Here is a 25,406-nt window from a genome sequence, read left to right on the forward strand (position 1 = left end):
TAAGACTTCTCACAACTGTTCTTTCATATTAGATCTTTTCTTCTGCTGAAGTGGGAATTAAATTTTCTGTTCTTGCAGTTTACTCTACTGTTCAGAACAGGATAGTTTTTGAAATGCTGATGCCTTACTGTGGGGCTGTCTGTGACTAGACTAAGAATTGGAATCGCCAAGCACAACAATTCTAATAGCATGATGATGCATATGTAATACCACTTTTGTGTGGTATTCATCTAATCCTGTAGTCAAAAATGCACAATATATACATTTAAGGGATCTTTAACCATGAGGAGCACAAATAAAATAGCTGACCAGTTGGGAAATGGTATCTTCTTGAAGAGAGCCTCTCCTGCACTTAAGGTTATGGATAATAGTTACACATGGCTCAAAGCAAAGACAACAGCCTGATATTTACTTGTGCTTGATAAACTGCATACAGCAATTTCTTCCCGACAGCAATACTATCAATGGCTTGGGATTAGATTTTTGTGGGTCACTGTTCAATCTCTGCTAATATTTATGGTGCATGTTTGCCCTTAGTCTTGCATTTAACATTCCCAGCTCATGGGAATTCTGCATAAAGCTGCAACCTGTGGGAAATTAACCTATATCCACTGGATAGGACTGCTAGACAAACATCAGACTTCTTGAATCTCTCTTTTTAATTGGGTAAATCACAGCATTTGGGATTGCATATTTTGTTGCATTTAGCATCTAGGTGGGGCATATAGCTCTAGGAGAGCCACACTGCAGTGAGCTGATGCTGGCTCATAAAATGTGCTACTGCTGAGCTTTATAGTACTTGTGATTTCAGCTAGGCTAGCAATACTAGATGGAAAATATTTTCTATTTCACAATTTTTGCTTCCTTCTGCTCCAGACACACTGAAGACAATCTGGCAGCTTTGAGAAGCAAGCAAACATCCACAAAGACTACAATGAGACAGCCTCACTCATTTCTCTTGTGACCTAAGGCTGCTTTGAATCCACAGATCCCGAGTTAATAGGCTGCTGTACCTCAGGTTAGTGGCCCTCCTTTCCATCAAGGAATAATTAAGATGTCAAATTTTGTACATCAGTTGCTGCCACTCCGATGCAGAGTTACATGGAAATTATAAACATCTGTACAGAAATCAATAACAAGCCTTTCATTTGCTAGTGCTTCTATCACAGCAAAACAGGAGTCGACGGGGGAAAGGGCAAAAGAATGCATTCTGAACATGTAGATCTCCTGAGAATACATAACCCATGCAGCCATAACCCATCAGCACACTGCGGTGCAGCTCTCCTAAAGCTATATGCATTATGAATATGAAATAATCTGTCCCATCTGCCTTGCATTGAAATACATGCGTGCGAGAAGATAGATGATACCGAGGAAATTCTTATTCTGTAATTCAAATGCTGTGACATCTATTAGAAAGAAACTAAAGGATGGATTTTTTTTAAGAATTAAAGCAAGAAAATTAGCAGCAAAAAAGTCCAGCCAATACTGATTTCTAATGTCAGAGTTTCCTTCAATACTGCCTGTATCTGGACTATCAGTGTAACTTTGGATATACACAAAATAACTTGCCTCCTGTCAGTATTATACATTGAGGAATAAAACAAGGAGGAAAATTTTAATGATCATATATTTTTGACAGTTTTAGACATTGTCTTAAAACATTCACCTGCTCATGGTTCACTGATGTCTCACTATAGCCCCTCCTGACTCCTAAGGAAAGACTAAAAGTCAAAGGGAACATAATAATACAGATGTGCGGCTTAGTAACTATTAATTTTTAACTCATTCTAGCCTCAGCAAATAAAATTATTGATATTTTGGATATCTCATTGAAATTAGCTTGTCATACAGTGTGAGACATGAAGTAAATGCCTTGCTCTTGCGAGTGCTGACATGGCATTTCTGCATGAAAAAGAAAATTATTTCATTAGGTCATTTGTGAGCTGGTACTTGCAAAAGCAAAATTTCCTGTGGAGCCACAAGCTTTACAAAGGGAAGGTCTGGACTAAAAGAGCTTTGAGAGGGAAGAACATTTTTTTTATCTTCTGCCCATGCAAAACAAACTTAGGCATAGGAAACATAGAAGAGCTGCTGTTTCTGGGTGCATGTTGCTCATGCACCAATTTCTTTGTAGCAAATAGGAGATCTTCAGGGATGCATTACAAATAGAAATGATCCAATTGTGTTCTGCACTAAGAGAAATGAAGTGATATGCCAGAGCAGCACACCGACCCCATTTTATACATCTTTCTTCTTCTTAAATGTAGTTCTATCTCATCCACTAATGTTTTTATAGTTTAGGAAATTTATTGTAATTCCTTGTGAGTTTAGGAATAAAAACACAGAGAACAGCGCCTGAAGGCGAGGACAGAAAAATGCCGCACCTCATATGCCAAAGCCTTTATGTCCGCAAACCCATTCTGCAGCCTTTTCAGTATTTAAAGGTTATTTGATTTTTCTACCTGCAGCATTTAGTCAAGCAAAATACATTGCCCCTACTTGTAAACCCTTCCTAGCCATGGTGTCCTTATATCACCATGGCTACACTAAAACACTGCTAACTATTTCCTATGTTCCACACAGACTAAACTCCAAAATAAACTACACAAAGCTTTATCTTTGGAAAAATCCAGAGGCAGGAGCCCTGGGGAAAGAAAGCTACACTCACATCTCTAAAAAGAGTGTCAGTAGTTATGGTACAAAGAAGAAAGAAAGGAAGAACTGTGCAGATGCCAGGCAGAAAGGTTCACTTCATCCCATGAAGTAGCAGCTGTCTGTGCTGAAAGGACGAGGGGAAGTTGTCTCTTCTCCAGGCTACTCTCTTATCCTCACCCTCTCACTTTACAGCAGACCCTTGAAGACCCATATTACTGTCTTCTGTGTCTCTCAATAGCTACTATTAAGGATCCCTAAAAGACATTAAATCTCCTAAAAAGAGATATGTGCTGCAGTGTGCACAGTGTTTTCTATTTCTTGTCTTCTGAGACAGCCATGCAAACTGGGGATCAATGTAAATTAGTATTTTCGCCTGCTCAACAAGAAGAAAAAAAAAACATATACCTCAAAGCTCCACATAAATATATTTGTATTTTCCTTCTTCACAATTGATTAATTATACTCAGATTCAAACAAAATAGAATTGTATATCAGAAGAATGAAATACTCAAGATCATGACAGGTTTGTTTGGACAATGCCTAAATCCCACTTGTCTGTGTGCATTAAGACTATGTCTTTTAATTTCACAACTGGATACCAATCTTCCAGTAGACCCCTGCCTCAATCCCTGCACAGGATAAACAGTGCTCACTGAACAAGAAATCATTCAGTCTTTCATTTAATCTCTCTCTTTTAATGTGTGGACTTGTGCTTTGCCTACTGTTAGGACTAAACAAATGCAGATCTGTAACCAGAATGATTTATTTCTTCAAAGGCCTTTCCTTTTTCTTTCTTGTGGAGCTCATCAATACAATTTCTGGTGAATGCCTCTGAGGAGAAGTATATAATCCCCTGTTAACACCTGCTGCACTAAGTATAGGTGTTCGGTTTGAAGCACTGATCTTTCAGAGTATTGAGCATTATACAGTCTTTCATATTCAGTGTACATCTTCCTTTGACTTCTGGTGCAGAGAAAATGAGAAAGCTGGTTCTCAGTCTGGTCACTCAGCAAACCAAAAACAGTTAACAGTCCACCTACAAACACTAGGAATGCATTAGCAGAACCAGTTCTGATGGCAGTACCAGCTCCCATTGTAATACCTCCCCCTTCTCTTCCACACTTCCAATTTCTGTACGCCTTCCAGCTCCAGTTACAAGTCAGGGTGGAGTTTATTGATGACAACCACACCCCAGTACTGTCTTGACTCATCTCCAAAGCAGGTCCTTCATTTGCCTTTATAAGATGCTAATTTTACAGGGAAGTGTCCTGCAAAAAAAAAACAAAACTCATATGCATAGCTCATGAGGCCAAAGTAAGTCTGCTAACACAACCTTATTTCTGGCATTTCCTGCCACTGTAGTACTTAATTTCACAACCTCAATGTTCTTATATATTTTATGTAATTTTATGTGGATTTATGTCTACACTTCACTGAGATATCAACAGGCTCAGAGCCTTCTGGTGTATTAAAAAGCCTCAAGTGCTGAACTAGCCAACCAGCTGCCACTTTTGTAGAGACAAGCAATAGAGCAGGAGGAGGTGGCTCACAATTTACCTTGAAGTATTGCTAGCATTTGCTGTTGGTGAGGGATGGTGAAGTTCCGGAGTACTGCAATCCTTTCCTGCGCTACAGAATTTTGCTCTCACGTACTCACATCCTTTTTGCCTTTTTGTCATCAGACAATCCTTTTCCCTCCTATCAGCATTTTCCTGGGGCTTCCCTGATTCATCCTTCTTCAGTCTAAGTCCCACACTATGATTTTCACCCTGAGCTCCCTACTGAAGTAGCCCAGCACTGCTCCATTTTATCCTACTTTGGCCTAACTACCTGCACCTGTCTTTGCCAGTGTCCAGCATCATTACTAGCTCCTCTCCCAGCACTGATTTTCTCTTTCCTCAACTCTTGCTCCTATTAATGTCCTTCACTGGTGCTGTATAACCATCAGGGTCCCTATCTCCACTTTCATCCCCTCATCTTCTCACTGATACCCATCGAAGGCACCCTATAAACCCCACATAATTTGGCATGCTCACTGCACTACTCTGCATGTGTGCAGGCTGGATGAGGGGGCACAGCTTGGACAGAGCCTTCTGACATCCTTCCACTGCATGACATGAAGAGTCCGTGTTGGTAATGTGTTCCAAATGTGCTCCACAGAGCAGAGGCAAACGATAATTGCTTTTGTTTAGGGCTTCAAAATAGAATTCATGAATGGAAATGAAGCAGGAAGAAAATGTTATGCTCAGCAAATTTGAAGGAATTTGCATTGCCCAGTATCTCTTTCTTTGCATGGGAGTGACAAGTACAGGGCTTTTCCACAAATGGAGGGATTGCTGGAAAGGAAGATCCAGCTCAAGTCTTGGAATCCCGATTTTGCTGTGGAGTTATTTAACCAATCCTATTATACACTTCACTAGATTCTCTTTTTTTTTTCTTTTTCAACTACCTTAAAGAAAATATTTTCCTCGTCTTCCCCTTCATCTCACCCCACTAGTATAAGGGTTTTGGCTATTTAATGGCAAAAGCAGAACTATCAGGAATAAACATAACACTCTCAAGAGGTAGAATGCAATATTATGAATAAGCATTGGGACATACAAGGGTGTGTGCTCGAGCTCTCTATTAATCGTACACCTTGGTGTCTTCCTAGGCACTTGGCCAAAAGAAAAATGTTGTCAACTCTCTCAAGGTGTTATTGTTACAGGATAAGACGATGTATGCCCTCAGGTGTCTTGTAATCTAATTATTTATAGAGGTATGTCAAAGGAAAAATCTCTGGAAGTATGGCAGTTAGTTTTGATCATAATGTCTTAACTCTGCTCCCTTGTGCTAATGCAGTGCTTTGTTCATAGTAATAAATGCTTGCATAATGAGAGAACCACATAAATACTCCATTTGCTTTTGGCTCTGATTGCACAGAAATAATCTCTAAAGAGGACAGTTCACAGCTTAAAAGATACAAAACCAAAATGGTATGTTACTAATGACTGAATTCAGGAAGAACCAGTATTGTTTGCTTAGCTACATCCTTCCTTTCTGTTAATAATTTTGATAGTAGGAATGAGGAAATAAGAGGAGTGTGTGTAGGCACAAGCAGAGTGAGGCCAAGGCGACTGAGAAAGCTCTTGGTGGAAATTTCATGTTGCAGAACAATCCTTGTGCATGAGATAGATGCACAAGACAGCATCTTTTCTTTCCTTTTACCAAAGACTGAAAACTAATAAAAAGATCATCCAAACACTCCAGCTGCTCTAACATCTTAAAATGACTGTCCCTCTGACCGTAAACGGACTTGTATAGAAGTTGCTCCCAGAGCTTCAAGAAACAGGCAAGAAGTAGCTTGTTACCGAAAAATGACATAGAAGTACCCCAGTGTAGAGGTTCTGCTGACTACTCTCAGCAGTTCATTTTTAGTCCTACACTAGACCTATCTCACAATAAAGCAGTTACTATCACAAAAGTTGCTCCTCTTTTACCTGTGCGAATTAAAGAACTCACATTTTCTGATACTTTCAGCCCAGGTCTGAGCTGCACATCTCTGTATCAGCCCCAAGGAAGCACAGAGAAAGATGGCCCCACTGCCTTCTCATTTCTGTCTTGTGCCAGCAGTAGAGCTGAACCAGTACGGGCTTCAATTAAATAATTAATCCAATGTGAGAAAGAAGTTCCTCACAGTCTTCACCACAGCAACATGAATGTCTGTGGTTTAGTACAGAAGAACTTCTCACTTTGGGAATACTGAACAAAGACATAACCCCTTATTTACAGGTCAACACGCTTCTCAGATGAGAGCTTAGAGAAGTGAATGTCTTTGACACCACAACCAGAGCACATCTAAGGAGTGGGCAGCAGGGGAAGGCCTGCAAGGCAGCTCTCCAGAGACCACTGGCAGTGTCAGAGAGAGAACAGCACTTAAAATGGACTCCATCTCCAACTCCAAGCACAGAGCCAAACTTCATTCACAAGGAACCATTAAAAACATGCAAACAAAGCACAAAGATAAAAAGGATCCTACTGCTCTGTCTCATTACAGTGCCAGCTCCTCATAAATTCTCAGCTGAAAAACAGAAGCTCAATTAATCTAGGGAGCTAATTAGGCTCTGCAACTGTATGCTGAAGTTAAAGCCAGATTCCCCCAAAACCAACAATGCCAGTGGTTAGGAAAACCTGAACAGTAAACAGACTGTTATTTAGAGGAGAAAAAAAGATCCAGTTAAAACCAACATTGATACAGATTTTAAATAATTTAAAGACTTTGCATGTGACAAGGCTCTGCTCTAACCTGCACCAAAGTACACTCACAAAGGGAAAGAAAAAGCCTTCCTCCTTCTGTGCCTTTTCTTGTTTGGCTCTCCTATCTGGAAGCATTGCAGGTACAAGTTTGGCTTGACTTATCTCACTGAAGACATTTCTTTGCTTTCAATGGGAAAACAACAGTCATAGCCACTGCTGAATAGCCCCTGGGGGAGCTGAGGAGCCTGCCTGCCTCTCCTAGGCTGCTCATCCTGGGTACAGACAGCATGGAGAGTGGCTGGCCAACATCTGGTGCTATAGGGCAGTGACAGGGGAATAGGTATCCTTTCTTCCACAGCAAGAAAATATAGTGAGGACTTGTTTCATCTCCATCTTCTGAGGACAGGATCCAGAAGCCACCTTCACACCAGTCCCTGTGGGGGCTAACTGGGGAGATGATGGCCTGAGCACAGCAAGGAGACATCCAGCAAGTGCACTGGGATCTCTTCCCACCACTCAGCATCTTTACTGTCAGCACTGCTTCCTCCCAGCACCCATGGCCCTGCAGGGTTGAGCAGTGGTTTGCAGTATGGGCCCTTGCCAAAGGCTGCCATTTTCATGCATGGCCAGTTAATGCAAGGCTCTCCTTTCTGTATTCAAGAGGCTAAACAAGGGGGGTGTTTTTTGGAAAGCCTCAGATCCTGCAGTTCAGCTGCTGCCAGTGCCATCAGCAGAGGTGACATATGCTGAAGAGCTACCAGTGGTGACAGCCCCTGCAGAGAGGGCAGGGCAGCAGCCACCTCAGCTCTCATCTCAGTGCAAGCAACAAGCACATGTCCATCCAACCGACACGACCCTGTGTTATGCATGCCCCACACAGCTAGGCAAACATTTTGGCCAACAGAGCATGACAATTTGTTGGGGTCAGAAAGGCTGCTCACTGCTGCACACAGCGCTACCTGTTAGCTTGAGGAGCAAGCTACAGCACTGTGCCCTTTTCTTTCAGGGAGCGTTATGATTTCATATGTAGTGAGTGGAATACCAGGGTTATTTCCTCACACGAAAACAAACTTGAAATGTTTGTACTTGAACCATGAATATTCATGATCTTTTAGGAGGATTTCATAATTACTTCATTCTGGTTAGGCTCATTTGATCTGCAGCAGTGACAGCAGTAGTTTACACTCCCTCATCAAGATGCCACCATTTGGCAGCGTAAGCTTACCAGTTTCCTGTGCTGGAGAGCAGTTCTTATCCTAATTGCAATCCCAAATGGAGCTGTACCTGAAAATAAACTGACTGTTGTTCAGTTTTAGAAACCACTCCACTTGGAGCTACTGCTAGCACAAATGACATCTCCAGGAAATTAGAAGGTCACCTACCAAAATATCTTTCATTTTGATTAGGAAGATTTTATATGCCAGCCCCCAGCATTATTGTAGAGTGTGCACATTCCTGCACAGAATAGAAAGAAAACAAACAGCAGGTTTCACCTGTCACTAATATTATGAAAATTACACAATTCTAGAGATATTACACTAGAGATATTCCAGAAGAAAGTTAAATGCAAAGCTAATTCTGCCCACATTTCTGTGCATAAGCTTACCTCATAGCAATAAATGTTAAGCCTGTTGGCCAATTTCAAGAAACTCTGAGAAAACAGTTTAAAAGCCTCAAAGATACTACATCTCTGTAAGCTTTGCAAGAATTGATGGACGTGTGGATGGGTAGAAATCTTACCTGTGCTTCCACAGTGATAAGACTGAGACTCTTTAAACTCTAGCCTTGAACATACCAGATAGGGCACACACACAAGAGAAATTTCTAACCACAGGGACACTCAGCCAATATTTATAACTTTTTGGATTCCAAAACTAAGAGAGAAATTGTTAGACATGCGATTTTCTTAATGCTGATGATCTCAAAATCATTCATTTAGATCAACAGACTAGAAAATATGCACTCTCATGAAAGTGGGTCCTAGCTATAAACTTTCAAAACATGAAATTATGCAGAATGAAGTGAAAACATTGAATTAACAACATTAGCAAAATATACAGTCGGAGGCCTCAAGGCTTACTATCATCCCTGGTAATCAATTTATTAGCTCTTTAGAGTTCTTCTTCACATACAACTCCAAACTCTTTCACAGAGAAGGCTGAAACTGTTAAGCGCTTCTAAAAGATGCACTCTCTCTTTATTAGCAGGGAAGATGGACTTTGTTACAGCCAGATGATGCTCTTGCGATAGGAATAAAGAAGGTGAAACAAGTTCCCAAACGGGAGAAATTTTATGTGCCATTTTCCATTTATCAGTTGGGGAACAACACATGCAAGTTGCTCAACTCCAAATCATCTAGGAGTTCAGGATTGATAATTTGGAATACTGTATTGGCATGTACAGGTAATAAGTGCAGATACTAGACACCTGCAAAATTCTACCAAAGGCAGCAGTCTGTGCATGCTATTTTCCAAAAATCCGTGTAAATAACAAGGTGACTAAGTCTGGACTTAGGGACCTCAACAGACTTGAAAGGTGGGCCCAAGTGAACCTAATGAAGTTCAACACAGCAAAGTTTTGCACTTGGGCCAGAGGAATCCCAGGCATCTATACAGACTGGATGGAGCAGTTCTTGAGAGCAGCCCTGCAGAGAAGGACCTGGGGATCCTGATGAATGAGAAATGTAACGTGAGCCAGTAGTGTGGTCTTGCAGTTCAGAAAGCAAGTGGTATCCTGGGCTCCATCAGAAGAGGGGTGGCCAGCAGGGACAGGGAGGTGATTATCCCTCTACTCTGCTCTTGTGAGGCCCCATCGGGAGTACTGTGTCCAGGTCTGGAGCCCCCAGTACAGGAAAGACAGAGAGCTGTAGGAGAGGGTCCAGAGGAGAGCCACAAGGATGATCAGGGGACTGGAGAACCTCCCCTACAAAGACAGGCTGAGGGAGCTGGGCTTGTACAGCCTGGAGAAAAGAAGGCTGCAGGGTGACCTCATTGCAGCCTTTCAGTACCTAAAGAGAGCCTATAAACAGGACGGGAATCAACTCTTTGAAAGGGTAGATAACAGCAAGACAAGGGGAAATGGTTTGAAGTTGAGGGAGGGGAGATTTAGGTTGGATGTCAGGGGGAAGTTCTTCACTATGAGAGTGGTGAGGTGCTGGAACAGGCTGCCCAGAGAGGCTGTGGCTGCCCTGTCCCTAGAGGTGTTCAAGGCCAGATTCGATGGGCCCCTGGGCAGCCTGGTCTAGTATTAAATGGGGAGGTTGGTGGCCCTGCCTGTGGCAGGGGGGTTGGAGATTCATGATCCTTGAGGTCCCTTCCAACCTGGGCCATTCTGTGATTCTGTGGACTTGGTTGTCTACTTTGCATTCTTTCTCTGGCCTAGAAGCCTGTAATTTCCATATTTGTACTGCCAACAGCCAGTTGGGATGGAGTGAGCTTCTTAGGAACTGGAGAGAGACCAAAAATTCATTTCAGAAAAAATGAATGGCTGTCAGTCAGCGACTTCTGCCCAAAGATGGGTTGAGCTACTCTCAGAAGGGGCTGATATAGAGATGTGATGAAACAGACTGCGTAACAACCAGTGAGGATGCTATCATGAACTTCAACTAATGATCACAGATTTAAAAAAATCTCTACCTTTGCCTGGTTTTGTTGACATCTGAAAACAAGCTCCAATTTTGAGATTTTATGAGCTAAAAGCCATGGGCAGTGTGGTCCAAACCCAGCTGTCACTGAAGTCAACAGAAAGGCTCCCATAAGCTTCAGCAGAATTTAAACTGGGCTTCTACAGATTAGTGATAGGATGCATGAGATGATGAATAGAGTAATCCCTTCTTGAATTCAAATACGTGGGAATGAAGTTAAACCATGGAACCACAGGCAGTTTTATGATGTGTTTAAAAAGTTTTGGCAGGATGGGGCAAAATCTAGCAGCTGCTGCAGGGCAATGGGAATTTTCTCATCTATAAACATGGGCAGAAGATAAGTATGTGTTTGGTTCTTAGATGCCTCCTAATACTTCATCATACTTCATTCAGAGAGGACTCCGAGTAAAACCCGAGGGGCCCCAGTCTCCATACAAATAATTCCTATTCTAAAAGTAGACAAATCAATATCTAATGATTTTAAATGTATATAGATTTATCATGTAAACCATTTGGAGATCATCTGTACCAATCACATTTATCTTCATCTATGCAACAATTTAAAATATTAATGATGCACATACATTTTTCATATCATGTAGAGTTTTTCCTCCCCTTTAAAATGAATTCTTTATTTTAGTGGGATTTATTTTGCCCTCTATAATACCATTAATTAGACAAGCTCTTTCATAGACCCTCATATCTCTAACACTTCAGAGATCTCTTAGTAGCCTGTGACAGAAAAGGAAAGGCATTCTTTTAAACTTGCTTTGTAGCAACTGTTAAATAGTTTGCAGTTTTACCTGAGGTAACCAGAGCATGCTTTGGCATTCAATAGGCATCTATTACACCCAAAAAATCAACTGTGAATTCAAGTATTTCCATGCTAATAGCTACCTCTCCACAAGATTGGCAGACAGAGCAGGCTTGTGAGTGCCAGACAGCAAATTTCAACTACTACTGTTTGTATGTATTTAGCTTTAAATGGTAAAAAAAAGATATCTATTGAAGAGTTAGCTGTTCAAAATCCCAGAAGCATTAAAATAAAATTTCAAACACAAGCTGAATCAGTCTTTCATAAAAAGTTCCTTTTAACCTTCAGCTCTCTTCAGAAAGCCTCAAACTGGACTCATTTACACTCTGCCTGGAAGGTCCCTCTTCTGTTTACAGAACTGCTGCTGAAGCTCAGCAATTCCTGCAGCTGAAAATAGTTGATGTTGCAAGAATATTTTGGCAAAGCTCTAATTTTACACTCCCTTTTTGGCATCTGCTATTGAATTTAGTCAGACAGGATACTACGGGACATTTGGTCTGAATCAGTATGGCCTTTCTTTTATTCTTAGTGTTGTGCCATTGTGGTTTACAGCATAGCTCTACAGCCTTCCTCCTGCATCCTCTCTGCATGCCTGCTGTGCTCTCCTAAGGATGAACAAATGCGTTCCTCAGAATCCCATCAATCCCTGGTCAGTGCGTTTGGAGACATAAGAAGCCAAGAGGAATTGTAATCGTTCTGTTAAAAGAGAGCATATGAACAACAACCACAGAAGAAGAAGAAGGGAAGAGGAATGCATCGCTTGTTTCTGTGAGCATGGATTCCTGTCACCCTATCATTAAAAAGGAGGGTGATGGCTGGGGTGAGAAGACACTGAATTATCACTTTCTGCCAACCTAGTAGAGAGAACCATATAATCCTCCTTAAAGATTTACAAGGTCCATCCTTAAAAACATTAGGGATTCCTAGCAGTGCCCACCCAGACTTCCGTTTGAGAGCAGCACACTGGAAGCCATCTACTCCCCTGTTTACCCATGCTCCAACACAGCCCTTTGTTTTCCAATGCTCTCCCTCCCCAGGGACAGGAATGTTCCTGCTGCAATTACAGACATGTTGCTGCTCACTCTCTATTCCCTCACTCTATTTGAGTATGCAAGACGAATTCATTTAATCTTCTCTCACAAGAAAAGTTATCTTGCTTCCTTTGCTAGTCTTGTATTTGTTTCAGACTGAATTCATTCTTTAATAATTAATATTTTTCTACTGTCATTCCTAATGCCTCTGCAGACTTCATTGCAACATTCTCACTGTTACATCACCTCTGAACATCTGTCATTCTTAAACAAAACACTTAACCTAGCATGCACATCCCACTCTTCTGCGTAGCTGATGAGCTCCCAGATTTCAGTAGAAATTGTTAGTAGTCTGTCAAGGCAAGCCCTTGCTCAGACCATTATTGCCTATTCTGTTCTCCAACCTTCAAGTCCCACAGCTGCTCCCATCTGATGCTCTTCTTTTGTACAGAGGATGGCTTTAGGTTTGTGCAGTCAGCCAGGGTGATTAGCATGCTTCTGCTTTATGCATCGAGGCTGCTGATAATAGCACTAAATAAAATCTCTCCCAAAACTGATCCTTGTGGATCTTCCCTGGTGGCCCTTTCTCTACACTGATAGCTCCCACTTCAGTGCAAGCTACTGCTGTCTCATCAGTCTTCACTATCAGATACATTTTACAGCTCCCCGTCTTCTTCAACTTAACAAATAATTTCTCATGGGACACCAATTCAGTTATTTACTCAGATCTAGACAGATGACATTTACCACCTCTCTTTCACCTAGAAAAACAAACGTTAGGTATCATTATGCGTAAAAGAGAGTGAGAGTCATATCCAGGGTTGTCACAAAGGAGTGCTGAATGCAAATGCATAAGTGGCTATTTTATATTTCCGTATCTTGGGAACAGTCTTTTCAAGGCTCCTCCTCCAAGAAGACAATATCTGCGTCTGTATTTACTCCACTGTGAGTTTCAACTCATTCAGGCCTTCGGGACTTCTTCCTCCAACATGTGAATGCTAATATTGAATTAGTACGGTAGCAGGACTTTCTTAAAGTTTCAGTGCTAAAGTTTCATAGCTTTTTGCAGCTATTGCAATAGCAAAAATCAATCATTTAAGTCAGACAATTCTAGCAGTGAACTCACGTCAGCACCTCTCTTCTCTCTATCCTCCTATACACACTGATGAGCAAATCATTTAGAGGGGTTTCTCTGCTGGCTGTACGGATTTTACTCGGCAGGAGAATGCATTCATCTAATTGCACTTCAAACAGTGAGGCTCTGAATAAATGAACAAGTCGTACTGTGAATAGAGGAATTAAAGAAGAATGGTTTCTTCTGGGTTTGTGACTTATGTTTCTCCATTTCCTACACTTCTGCTGTTTCCCTTTTCTCCATACTCCCTATGACCTCTCCTTGTTGCATCCCAGCCTGACTCATCTCTCCAATTTCAACTCCTTGTGTGATCTTGCACACAGTGCATCACATAAATGCTGCCTCATGCCTTCAAGGCCCAGCCTGAGCGGGCACCTGCCTCTGCAGTGTTCCTTTCCCAGTCCCAGGTGCATAGGCTTCAAAGATCTATCCCCATGTTAAATTTGATTGGAAACGGTCAATTAAACAGACAATTAAAAAATCTATTGGGATGACTGGAAAAGAGATGGTGTGATGATGCTATGCTTCAGTCACTTAGAAAGTGGCTAAAAATCTCTGCAGCATGTATTTCAGAGCCAGCCCCACTCTTGGAGTTTCTCAGACTCTACAGTTTTAAAAGATAGCATTGTGCAGAGAAGTCATTCCCAGCGCCAGCTACTGAGGACAGACAGGACATTTCCCATATTAGCATTATGGGAATGATTAGAGACACCTAATTATAGATGTGCAGTGACAAAAATCTCAGCTCATAGATGTCAAGTTAGCCAAGCTTTTAAGTCCATCATGCCCTGTGGCTTAAATTATTCCTGCTTTATAATTTTTCAGATCCATATTATGATTTTATGTCCAATTAATTCTGTGGGAGGATAGCAGTTCTCAAATGAACATGGAGTAAATACAGTCAATAACAAATGGGCTGTTATGAGAGTTCGAGTCATTATTGCCTTGTTAATATTTTCCAGTAGCCCAGATTTAGGGTTTGTGTGCATGTGATTTATGACACATTAAACACATAGTAAATAGTTTAAAGGTCCTGTTCTGTTTTTTGCAAAGGTGACACTGTATCACTTTCCAAAGTGATTTCCATTAAAAAAGGGACCAAAGATGTTTTGATGACCCACGAATACAGCAACAGATTTGCATACAGTTTAGCTAAAAGGTGTATTTAACCTAAGTGTTTATAATTAACTCTTAACTTGTCATACATAAAGAGAAGCCTTATTTTAATTTCAATATTTTTGTCGCAATGTAATTCCAAGGAACACCAATTAGCTATCAAATGCTGACAACTTGCACTTATCACTGATTAGGGCTAGATATGAACTATAAACCTAGCACATTACTATAGTGCAACAGCTCATTACCAGTATAGCTTTCCGAGCTAATCTTTTCTACTAATTTTTATTTAGGGACCTTCTGGCTAGCTCATCTGAAAATTATACGCTAATGATCTGAGAAGAATTGAGAACTTTAAACTGTAACAGAGGAGAAAAAAGAATTCTGTTTGATCTCTTATGTTATGATAGATGCCATTTAATCAATTAGCACAGCAGTACACATCATCCCATTTCAGACCTAGCAAACATAAAAGAAAACATAAAAGGATGAGAGCTTTACACATCTCTAGACTTTCTCCACCATGTAAAAGAGCAACATATATGATAACAGGGAACGTTTAGGATCACCAAGGCAGCCAGTCAAGACACTATTTCCATTAGGTGTCCTTGTATGGTAACTGCCGAGTCATGGTCTGAACCACTGATTGAGCACCTGGGGAAAGGACCCAGTCAGCCCTGGGAGCACAGGTGAAGGCAATTCAGCTGTGTTACTGGAAAGGGTGGAGCCTGGCTGCACCTCTCTTAGACCTCATTTAAGGGCTGACTGCCATTGGGAATGGATCTCTTCCCAGAGGTCCCTCCTTGGTGAAGCTTTCCCCTGTGAACCTGGAATTGTCCAATACAGGTAAGCAGTCTTCTTCCCTTCCTTTATAGCACCTCTCTATTGTGCCAGTTCTTTCATCATCACACCTTTGTTGTAATGCCTTTGCCATTGTATTGATCTGTCCAATTGCTATGCTCGTACAAGTCTAGCATAGGAGATTGCTAAGGATATGACTGCAGATAACAGATGGAACATGTCAGATAAGTTCATGGCACTGTGTCCCACAGAGACACCAGACAGGAGGGATGCCCAACAAGCATGCTGGAGTATCTGCTGCCAGTTAAACCTCCAGAAGGTTTTAATTAGGATACTGGGCCCCTGGAATGGCCCTGAATCGGGAACATGTTTGTCTGCTTCCTTCTCTCCCAATACTTCTCAAGATTATAAAAGTATTAGAGAAACTGGATCTAGAACTTGGATTCTGAACAACCATGGATGCTGCAGCAGTGACAGTGAGTCCTTCATTGTTATTTTCTAGAATTATATGCTAGAATTTTTTAAAATCTCTATGATAAATAAGAATTACTTCTGAAATATATTTGAGATAAAAGAAGGAAATAAGACAGGATTATTCATAATTCTTACCACTTTTTGATGAGTACAAAAGTTTAAGGATGGTAAGATGTGGGTAGGAAAGTGTGTCTGATCCATACTCTCTAAAGCCTATGTAAATTAAGGGTACGATGGGATATAAATGTTCTATATCTAATAATTCTTATAAACAGATAAGAACAATCTCAGGAAAAATGAGAAGCAGCATCAGATTACATTCAGAGGCTATCTCATTCCACTCTAGCTAGTGTTGGAGTTTCATTTCTAAAGAGAATGAGATTCACCCAACAACACCAATATTGTGACAGTATTTATAGGATTCTAAACAAGTTAAATATAGAGATGGTCAAAATGCATACTAATGCATAACATACTTGGAAAAAAAAAAGTCTAATTCAACCATTCAGAATCTTCCATTGCAGGTATCTACTTGTGCCATTCATAACTTTAGTGATGGCTGACAGCCAGTAAGCAAGTTTTTGAAGCTGACAACACTCATCTAGGCCTGTCTTTAAGATTGTAAGAACATAATAGTTGATCTGGAAGAAGTCAGACCTTTTTCCTGAATAGTGGTGCAGACCTTCTCTTCATACTGTGGTCAAAAAGAGAAAACATTTCTCAAGACTCCATTTAATGGATTCTGCACAGTAAGAGGAATGAAGACTTGCAGTTCTTTTACGGGCAGCATATCATCTATAATGTCAGCATAGGACATAAACTCAGTCCCTTTTATTGTAATATTTACAATATTTTATTAATAAGTAAATAATAATTAAAAAGTAGTACTATTAGTTAGCTTCTGGCAGAATAGAACTCTACTTCCAAATTGTGAAGTCTTAGAAGGGAACTAACTGATCTGAAGCTCCAGTTAGTGGCATAAATAATATGCAGAGAAGAATACGGAATTCATTAGATTACAGAATTATATTTTAATATGGAAGACTTTGATTTTTATATTTCTGGGAGATGCATTAAGGTAAAAGAAAATTACACTGGTAATACTTACGAAGTGTGCTGTTACTGATTTTTATATCTCTGTGGCTAGGAACATAAAACTATGATGAAAGGTCTTATGTTCTGAACTTAGAGCAGGCTTCAATATAGAAAATAATATAAAATATAATAAATTTTAAAAGCTGTCCAATGCGTAATAGAGATGTATAATTGTCAGTCAGAATGATTCTCACATATCCACACCATTACTGTTAAATTGATTACCTTACTGTAATATCAGACACAGCATGAGACATTCTTAACACTCAAACATCAAAAGGATGTGCAGTTTTGTTGTTCTCTTCAGTTACCTGCTGTTCTCTGGTCTTTAGCTAGAGGGATATATTTAGCAACAGGTCTCTGATTAGGCATCTAGATGGTTATTAGTGTGTAGCTGAGGTTCCCTAAAACAATCAGTATGTAAGAGCAACACTGATGGACAGAACATAGACAATGGAATTACAAATATTTTCAAGGCTTATACTATATTTTATATGGGTGTGAGATAATAACATCATAAAAGAAAATTCAAAGTCTTGCTTATCAAACAATGTAGCCTCTTTAATCAAAAGAGCCAGTTTGTAAAGAAAGCTTTACTGTAATACCTGTTTCCAGTAGCAAATATTGTCAAAGAAACATACTGTCGTGCTTATAATTTGTCTTTATTTTCTTTTTGCTTGAAGAAAAAAAGACATTTAGTAGAAAGTATGAGCTGAAGTATGAATTTTCTTGGGAAGATGAAAAAAAATCCATTTCAATTTTTTTACAGTACGTCTAACAAGTGTGTTTGATACCAGTCAAGAGGCTAAGGAAGTTCTGCTATGCTACAGAAGCATCATGGCCTTAACTGGACAAGTTGTGACCCTACTGGGAACACAAGTGACAGTCTCTGGTAGCGTTTACAGGAGAGAGATCCAAAGCATCACATTCAGAGTCACAGCAGCAACAGCCTTTCCTCAGACAGCACCCTTGCTGCTATGGGGTTTGCTGTGCTGAGAGGAATGTTAGAGGACTTGACATAGCACCTACAAACAGCCACTGAGGACTGTGTTTTGTTCTTAAAAGACTATTCCAGGGACCTTCAGGTCCCAGGTAGAGAAATGATGAGGTGCTTTTAGTAGCTTCTGTGTAAGTGGTGGCCCTTGTTTGCTGTCCAGGTGCAGGAGCTGACTGCAGCCTGAGCTGCCCTCAGCACAAGGATGTGAGAGCTATAAGAGATCCCTGTCCTCTGGTACTGCTGCTGCTTTAGGCAAGTGGGACACCTGGGAGTGCTACAAGCTGTGAGATGTGCCTGTGGTGCAGGCAGTAGGACAGAGTCTCAATCAGTGAGAGCCCCTGCTGCTGCAGAGAGTAGAATACATCATACTTTCTCTCCTGAGCCCCGGAATCCCTTTGTATCTACTACAGCTCCCAGTTTCTCCTTTTGTTCTTCTTATAGGAGTCTGTGTCTGTATAGGTCCCAGATTGTAATGACATCCAAAACAGCCACTGATGTGGTCCTACTAGTCCAGCTCTCTGATCTGCAGAGCAAGAAACCAAAGAGAGGCAAAAAGGCTGATATTTTGCCAGTATTGGTATACATTTTATCACTGATTGGCAAAATGAGAAAAGCTCTTCTTCTGCCCAATAGAACAAACTAAGGAATAGGGAGATAAACCACTTAGTATCTCCAGTCTCCTCAGAAATAATCCACGATTATATAGCAGGTAGCTGTTTTGCTGATAGTGTACACCTGCTGTCTGAAATTAGTTCTAGCAAATCTCATCACATATTGCTGGAAAACATGTTGCTTGATAGCCAGTACAAACAAAAAATTAAAAATTAAAATAATCTACAAGTTTGATTCTGCAGCAGGAGAGGGAACTGATTTTAATATTTCAGAATAACCAGCCTGCTTAACTCTGAAAAGTCAACACATATTTTAAAAAACTCACTTAACATCTGTTCACTGTGTACAGGCCCAGAGGCAACCACCATCCAGAAAACTTTGATCATCCAGCAGAAGCTGGTTGGTATCTGAAGGGCAGTAAGGGGATTGTTGTCAATGCTTTCCTCTAAAACATCTTACAAAAATAAGAACATCAGTATAAGTTTGTATGGGGAAAAAAAATCTTGTGGGTGCAATGCTGTTCCAATGCTCCTGAAGCAATCTGACAAACTGGTTGATGTATTCAGCACTTGCTATCATATTATTCTTCTCAAAGCTTCTAAGGCCTGCCATTCCACTGAGGGGGTTCAGTTAAGCTTTATAATGGAGAAATAAGAGTCAGAGAAAAGAAACAGTCTGAAGAAACATTGTTCAACTATTTGCTTAGAGAATGCAAGTGACACTTTGTTTATTTTGTAAGTTAAGGTCACAAATACCATTTGGATGTATTTCTGGCTTTGAAGAGGAAAATCACATAGTCCTGCTTGTGCCACTTCAGTGTCATAAATCCCAATTTATGTGATAAGTTCCTGTATAACCTGCTTGAGTTCCAAATTCATGGTCACAGGCTCATCTGCAACCAGTCATCAGATGACTACATTTCCAGTCTTCATTACTCTATGGGACTCATTCCTTGCAATCCCAAACAATCTCATCACTAGGCAATGCTTATCTACACTCTAGCTCACTCAAAAAGTAAGCCATTAGTCATCAAATACTGAACATGAACTACTGTATACAATATAGTATATAAATACTATATAAATCCTTAGCAAGGATTTGAGGATTAGCTCATCTAATTAGATATAAGCATGTTTTCTAATCTCCAGGTTTAAGTCAAAGCCCAGTAGAAAGACTTCATTGACTTACCCTGTTTTGGATCAAGTGCTGTGAGAACTTGATTAAGAGTGTCAAAGAGAAAGAGACCTTAATGAAAGTATAACTAAACAAATGAGGAAGAAAAACAGTTGAGATAAATCATCTAGTACAGAAATGATCTAGATATCTCATGTCACTAGGGCACAAGTCCTGAGAAAGAAATCACTGAAAATTTCTAGATGTCATGCACATGTAACAGCCAACTGCTAGTTTTTGGACTCCTAGAAGCAGGAGGACAGACTCAAGCATGCTTTAATATTTATTATTTGTATAACTGCCCACCGTGTGCAAGCAGGTTCATTCTGCCATTGAAGTATTCACTTGGGAATTCTGCGAACTTATTCTATTGACTCACAGATACCACTGTTAACATGCATTCAAGTTTATATCCTACTGTCCTATTACTTAAGGATAAGAAATGATTCTTCCACTTTGTCTCATAAGAAGCAGCTTTCTCCCCGTGTCTATTTACACCCTTGAAATACTACAGGGCAGTTGTCATCTCCTCTCTCAGAAATCTTCCCCTGGCAAGTTCTTAAGCTTTATTTCTGTTACAGTTTCTTCCAGGTAAGCAACTCTCATGCCCTTCATAATCCTTCTTGCTTCTCCTTTAAATTCTCTCTGGCTGTAACCTCTTCGTATAGGTGAGATGCCCAAATCTGAACAAGACATTGTAGGGGAAAAGATACTATCTTTGGTTGTCTGCAAAAGATGTCTGGGCTTTCTTGCCAGAAATCGTACCAGTTTTGTGTGGGGAAAGGATCAGTAGGGAAATGAAAGTTAATTTCTCAGATTATATTTGTATGAAACTGTTCATGGAACTGGATATAACCAAAACAAAAAATGTGAACTAGGAATAATTAAAATTACTACTACATGCTTTTTGATAATTTGCTACACTGCAAGTTATTCCAAGAATATGGCTATTTAAAAATTGTTCAATTATACATAAAATGAATTAGCACCACACTGCCATGGAAGAAAATGTATTAGTGTTCAATTGAGCCTATACCAGTCATGGATCAGGTGGGAATAAACTGCTGGATACCATTAGTGAAGCAATATCAAGGTTCAAAATGGCATTTTAATGAATTAAGTATAGATTCATTTGTATGTGAAATCATCACAACTGCCTATTTGGGTCCTAATCAAGTTATATTTCAGCAATAACTGCATGCTCCTGGATTGCTTGTTCATTACCAGTCAGGGCTTTGCTGGCCCTGGACCAACATGGTGTCCTTCACTGATACAGCTATCTGCTGCTGATAGGAATGGCTATTTAAACACAATTAGTAAATGCTATTAAATCTTGCTATAAACCATAAGCACTTCCCTTCCCATTTCATTTTGCAGTCCATCATTATTTTCTTATTACAGTATCTGTAAAGAAGTAATTCATTGAGTGGCAGAAAGAGAATTACAAGAGCTAACTCGTAAGGCCTGATTCTTCCCACATGAACACTTCTGCAAAATGGAGCATGTTAACTGAGGTCTGCTGTGAAACTGGTGTAACAGGGGATCAGTGAAAGCTACACACTCACTTGCGTCCTCCATGCACACATACAGATGCTTCTACTCCACTAATTATCACCTTGCCAGTCTGAGAGAACTGAGTTGAAAATTTGAAGCTGGGGAATGGAATGTTGTGACTTTGTGTTCCACTGAAGCTTTCCTCCAGAATTTTGTCTCCTGTCTCTCATTAACCTGTTGATGAATCACAGTATGAACCCAGATGAAGCTCAAATCTACACTATTAGCTGTACAGACTGTCCTACAGTAAAGTACATTGCTGATGAACGCTACAACAGTGATTGCTAGAGCATGCAAAATCCTTTACCCTCCTGCTCCAGAGCTGTAGATTAAATTACTCTAATAAAATATAAAAAGTTTTCCTACATTCACAGAGTGCGCATCTCTGATTCCATCTATTTTATACAGGTCCCTGGAATAGAGAAGAAAATTGATAGATATTCAGCATAGTAAAACTATCAACTACAGAAAACCCCCAAAGGTGAAAATAATTGCCAGATGCTCCAAATCCTCATTATATCTGTGCTGACAGTGTTTCAGCGCACACCTCTTAATAGCAACTGCATTGCGAGTGAGTTGCCAAGGCACTCTGGCTAGTGTCAAAGAGCATGCACCTATGGCCAGGTCCTCAGCTGGTGTAACATGGCAATTCTCCAATGGCTTCGGTGCCTTTTAGCCAAGGCTCTGGCCCATATGATCAGGCTGCCAACATCACTGAAAACTTCTTTTGTTTCTGAGCAGCTCACGGTTTTGGTAGCTAATTAGGAAGTTTTTCACATTAAACAAAATCTCTATTGACAGCTCTCCTACAACTGGATCACTCGAGGGTACTTCTTAGGCTTATTCCTCTTTTTGAATGGGCTCATTTCATTTTCTCCTTTGCTTCCCAGTTCTTCTCTGAGGATTGGTGCCTCTTCTATGCCTTATCTCCCAATGTCTCTTGGAGCTCTTCCATCCATTTTGGACTACTTCCCAGCCCTGAGGATCTGTTTCAGTTGTCACTCATGTCCTCATTTTCCCTTTTTGTTCCTCTATTTATCTGCTTTCAAATTTTTTGAAGTCAAGCAGCAATAATGTTCTTCACCTAATATATAAACTATTAACACGGAATGATTACAGATTCCAAAGACAGCACAATATATTTTTTTTTTTTCTGAGGCTTTCTGTGACCTTTGTGCCATGTTCTTATTGGGAAAAGCAAAAAACAAGCAATAGAGAATAGTAATGCAGCAGTAGAAAGCTTAAGTAACTGGAATCACTCAAATAAAAACATGTAATTTTTGGTCTAAACTCAGATGACGTAACCAATAAATAGATTTTCCATTGAGCATATAGTTCAATTTTGCCATTAACTTCTTGCAGCCAGTAAGCAGACTCGGTTGTATGAATCCCATAAAACTAAGAGCTAGTATAAGCTTGTAAGTAAGGATAAAACCTCCAGTACTAATACTAATAATTGTCCAGGAATCTTCCTGGAAATAAGAACTCCAATAGGCAGCAATGCTGGCCACTAAAAATCATTTCACTTACACAGAATACTCTTCCATATATTGTTATGGCCAATTCTTTCATCAGCAGCTGTTCAATTTGCTCTGCAGAGAAATTCTTCAAGAATTGCATTAATAGGAGCAACTACTGGCAAGGGTAATCCCAGAGACAAATTCATGATGCTACTGTATGCTTAGAAGCGGGCATACTGGAAGCACTGTCAGAATCTTCCACTGTCTGTCCGATTGTCATGTCTCACCAGCATCTTTTTTTTTTTTTTTGTGCTGCAATTCCATTGATGCCATTGAAACCATTCCTGATTCACACAGGAATGAAAGAGAGCATAAGAAAATTACCACTACTGTATGAGTTTGCTTGCTGTAATGGACTCTCTTTTTCAATCATTTTCTTCACATCAGCTTAATACTTAGACTATTTTTACAAATTCACTTTTCCCCAGTTGACATCCATGAAAGAAACCCCAGTTCACACTTTTTTTAGTATAACAGAGGAAGCAATGTCAAAGATGCAAGTAGGGTTGAAAGGCACAGCATACATGCTATTATCAGTTAATTCCAGGTGTTGCATTCAGTTTTCTTTAAATTTATTTTGAAGAGGTTTTTAGCTTTTCTTATCTCTTCCTGAAAAGTTTTCACTGACATTTTGTCTGAGAAAAATATTTTAGTTCATGCTATACATGTGAAGGCAAGATGTGTAAACAAAAGATATCTCAGTTCTTTTTCCATGCAATTCTTCAGAAAGATTTAACAATGTCAGATAGGTAGATATACACATTTAACCAATAAGGTAATCTGACTTACTGGATTAAGATTCATCCAAACTTTCAATTTTGTTTTTATCCCAATAATCAACTAACAATTTAAAGAAAATACCTGACATAAAGGATATACTTTAAGCTCATTTTTTATGCAAAAATACCATAATCCAGCACTTCCCCCTTTCTCCTCTCCTCTTAAAAGTAGTAATAGTCTATCACTCCACCTTTGGGCATAAAAAAGCCAGATTTCCCATGCCATTAGAACCATCTGTGTGAGCCCTTAACTCTAAAAACCTCCAGAGTCCTAACATTTAAAATGTCAACTGCGTTTTTCACTGAGTTTGAAGGTTCTTTACAAAGTTCTGATTGATTTTTTTCCCTCTCTCTGTGTTATAAATGAGGATAAATAAATAAATACATAAGTAGATGATTCTCCAAAGGCTATGCAGAAGAACAAACAAACAAACAAACTTAGCCCACTGTTTAAGGAACAGATTAGATTTAAAACCAGGTGGTTCTGCCTCTTTTGTAACCTTGTATCAGTCACTTAGTATCTTTCATTCTCTACAGACAGGATGAGGAGAGGGAAAAATAAAAAATAAAAAATTCAAAGCACACCAATACCAGCATGTTAGATATGTGAGGACCTGCAAACATCTGAGAGAGAAGCAGAAGTACAGAATAAAAATTCATGCTTTCAGCTCACTCCTATTTACCTTACAAAGAAGACTTCATCTCTGGATAAGCATGAGCATCCTCAAAATACAGGATGCCTCCAGAAACACAAACACATTGGGAATGCACATTAAGAGGAAAGTCTATTAGGTAAAACAAGCAACAATTTCTGAAAAAGGAATTCATACAGCTTTGCAGTTTTCTAAACAGTTTTCTTTCATTCTCATAGCCATTAAAATGTATAAAAATGATTATTTCCAAAACAGCATTACCATGCATTATCACCACTCCTGTTGCTTAGCAACTGGAGTAATTTTTGAATAGTGAGCTATATAAACCAGTAGTTGGAGTTTGTGCAAATGTGTATTCATTTGAGGTTTTAAAACACATTCTTCTTAGAAATCAGAGGCAGAAAATTCAGCACTAACATAAAGCAGAAACATTAAAAAAAATACAAAATGGCATCAGTAATTACTACAGCTTAGCAAAATCTCCTTCAGCAGACTTGTGTTCAGGGCCAAGTTCCTTGCTCTTCTTCCTTGGGGTTGCAAATATTTTCATAAAAATTGGGAAGTTATTTTAAATTCCTGTGAAGGAAATCATTTTTGCCCAGTCTACTGACGGGCCTGCTCCTAACTCAAGAGCAATAGAAACAGGTGACGTGAAATGGTGAAGTAGTAGGTCAAATAAATTATTCTACTTTTATAAGACATATCTTGCACTAGTAGAACTCACTGGTTCATACTACAACAGAATGATGTGCTTTGGAAGGTTCAAAATTGGTCTTGACATTATTAGCGACAAATAGGTAGCCCACTGACATATTAGAAAGGGCTTGTAAGTTCATAAATGAAAGATACAATCTTCCACAAACTACGGCATAGTCACTTATTAGTTGCAAGTGGTTGCCTATTACAGGGATTCTTGCCCATTCCTTGGACCTAAGTAGAACTTAACTTGATTGCAGGACAAGATCTCGACCTGTATTATCTGATGTTTGAGAATTTCTGTTACTTTCTTGCAGCTTTAATGACAAGTTAGAGTCAATCTATATCACTATTCCCAAATGTTTTCCCAAGGGAGAAAAAGAGAAAGGAGAAAGATTCCAACTTTGTGGCTTTCCAGT

General features: G+C 39.7%; 1 protein-coding gene across 1 annotated transcript in view; it reads right to left on the bottom strand.

Moving 5' to 3' along the window:
- KIF26B (kinesin family member 26B) overlaps nucleotides 1-25,406 on the bottom strand; it is a 61,299-nt gene that overhangs the window by 22,013 nt on the left and 13,880 nt on the right. The gene's annotated exons all lie outside the window — the stretch shown is intronic.

Source organism: Meleagris gallopavo, chromosome 2, assembly GCF_000146605.3.
Source record: "Meleagris gallopavo isolate NT-WF06-2002-E0010 breed Aviagen turkey brand Nicholas breeding stock chromosome 2, Turkey_5.1, whole genome shotgun sequence".
NCBI lineage: Eukaryota > Metazoa > Chordata > Aves > Galliformes > Phasianidae > Meleagris > Meleagris gallopavo.